Source organism: Penaeus vannamei, chromosome 21, assembly GCF_042767895.1.
Source record: "Penaeus vannamei isolate JL-2024 chromosome 21, ASM4276789v1, whole genome shotgun sequence".
Taxonomy (NCBI): domain Eukaryota; kingdom Metazoa; phylum Arthropoda; class Malacostraca; order Decapoda; family Penaeidae; genus Penaeus; species Penaeus vannamei.
Window position 1 is genome coordinate 8,346,687 of NC_091569.1, and position 2,500 is coordinate 8,349,186.

The 2,500-nt window shown below is 49.8% G+C and overlaps 1 protein-coding gene across 2 annotated transcripts in view; it reads left to right on the forward strand.

The window, feature by feature from the left end:
• Positions 1–2,021: 2,021 nt before the first annotated feature.
• The window catches only part of LOC113817574 (neurofilament heavy polypeptide), a 102,190-nt gene continuing 101,711 nt past the window's right edge, over positions 2,022–2,500 (forward strand). For both annotated transcript variants that reach the window (XR_011399383.1, XM_070135855.1), the window contains exon 1: positions 2,022–2,500. This exon is cut by the window's right edge and continues 594 nt beyond it. The gene's annotated coding sequence lies outside the window, so the exon portion shown is untranslated.

Here is a 2,500-nt window from a genome sequence, read left to right on the forward strand (position 1 = left end):
TATATATATATATATATATATACAGAGAGAGAGAGATAAAAAAAGTGCGGCGAAAAAATATCCATAACTGTTTACAAAATATCTCCAAATATATAATATTGAAAAACTATATCAAGCAACAAGCAAGAAGTCACGACGATGAAAATAAACAAAGTATTTTTTATCTATGAGGTTTCTTGTCGACATCGGTGTCAAGAGCTCGGAGCAGTTTCCCGTTTTCTTTAACAAATGAAGAATATCAGAAACGTTTTGGGGTGACTTTGCTAATGTGGAATATCAGAAACGTTTTGGGATTACATCGCTTATGAAGAATATCAGGAACGTTTTGGGATCACTATCCTAATATAGACCATTATAAACGTTTCGGGATCACTTTGCTAATGTTGAATATCAGAAATGTTTTGGGATCACTTTGCCACTAAAGAATTATAGAAACGTTTTAGGATCACTTTGATGACACAGAATATCAGAAACGTTTTGGGATTACTTCGCAATGAAGAATATCAGAAACGTTTGGGAATCACTTTGATGATGTGGAATATCAGGATCGTTTTGTGATCCCTTTCCCAATGTAGTCCATCAGAAACGTTTTGGGATCACTTTGATGATGTGGGATATCAGAAACGTTTTGGGATCACTAATATATAGACTACATATATATTGACATGTTTATACACAGAATTCAATCCATATCTTTCAGTTTAGACATGTATATCCACCTGATAGATAGATAGATCAATATCTATATATCAGATCTATAGACAGATATGTATTCATTATTCTGTATATGCGTTTTTATTTATGAATATGCATTGGTTGGGCCTTTTGGGGGGATAAGATGATAATTGCTGCATATACAGAGCACAAATCTTTGCGAGACTCTCTCTCTCTCTCTCTCTCTCCGTCTCTCTCTCTCTCTCTCTCTCTCTCTCTCTCTCTCTCTCTCTCTCTCTCTCTCTCTCTCTCTCTCCGTCTCTCTCTTATCCCGGAATACACCCCGCAATGTATTCCTGATTATGCTTCGATGCTTGCGCCTGGTCGAGTGTCAAAAACACCCTTTGCATGCAGGAACGCCGACAGCACTTAGATATAGATCGGGCAGGTCCTTGTCTCTGCTCCCTTCCCTCCTCCTCCTCCTCCTTCTCCTGCTCCTGTTCCTCATCCTCCTCCTTCTCCTGCCCCTGTTTCTCTTGCTGCTCCTTCGCTTGATCATTCTCCTTCACTTGTTCCTTTTCCTCCTGCTCCTTCGCTTGTTACTTCTCCTCCTCCTCCTCCTGCTCCTTCACTTTTTACTTCTCCTCCTTCTCCTGCTCCTGCTCCTGTTCCTCCTCCTCCTGCTCCTTCACTTGCTCCTTCTCCTCCTTCTCCTGCTCCTGCTTCTGTTTCTCCTCCTCCTCCACTTGTTCCTTCTCCTCCTTCACTTTCTCCTTCTCCGCCTTCTATTTTTTACATATTACTTTCCCCGTCCCTTCTCCTTCCTACTTTCACTCCCCCTTGTCCCATCCCCGACCCCCTCCTCCTTTCACTCCTCCCACCCCTTCCGCTACCCCTCCTTTCATCTTACTTCCTTGTCCCCCTCCCTCCCTTCTCTCCTACATTCCCTTAACACCCCAACCCCGCCCCTCTCCATTTCTGCCCTTCCGTTCACACCGACCCCCCCCCCCCATCCTTTCACACGTACCCCCCCCCCCCGCCCCGTCCTCTCCTTTATACACCTCCCTTCCCCTCCCTCCCCGCTCCTTGGCACCGTCTTCCCCCTGCTCCCCTTCGCGCGCCCCCTCTCCCTCCTGCCTTCACACGGTCCCTTTCCCTTCCCCCTCCTCCCTTCGCAGCCCCTCCTCCTTCCTCACCTCCTCCTCCTTCTACTACCCCTCCACCCCCCTCCTCCTTCTACTACCCCTCCACCCCCCTCCTCCTTCTACTACCCCTCCACCCCCCTCCCCCTCCCACCTGCGGCCGGGCTGACCGCGCGCGCCGTGACCCCGGCTCGCAGTACGGGCGTGCGGCCGAAGAAGGTCGGTTGTAGGCGCCGCTCTGTCATGCATGCCGGAAAAAGCATCCCGGAACGACCTACTTTCGCCCCGATTTCCCGCCTCGTGAACGCCTCTTTGAGCTCTCCTGCTGTCGCTTTCCGTCGCTGTGGAGTATAGGAGACCGGCCTTCTGCGGGAGAGATCTTCGGCGTTCCTTCGATGGTGGAGATACGAGGAGTTTCGGCGAGAGCGCGACGGTACAGCCGCGGGCGATCAGGAATGTCATCGTGGATTCTTCGCTCAATCGGCGAGCGCGCGGCGGTCGGGGAGTGACCGGTGGTATGTGAGCCATTCCGCGCTTTCCGAGAGGTTCTTTCGGTATTTCCCGATCGAAGTCTGAGCGGCCTCGGGCTCGGCCTCGAACCCCAACGTTCCTTCACGTCGCGGAAAAGTACAAAACGTTCGAACGAGCAGAATAGTCCGTGCGATTCGGTCCTCTCAACGCTGCTTCTTTTCGGCTTCACTCTG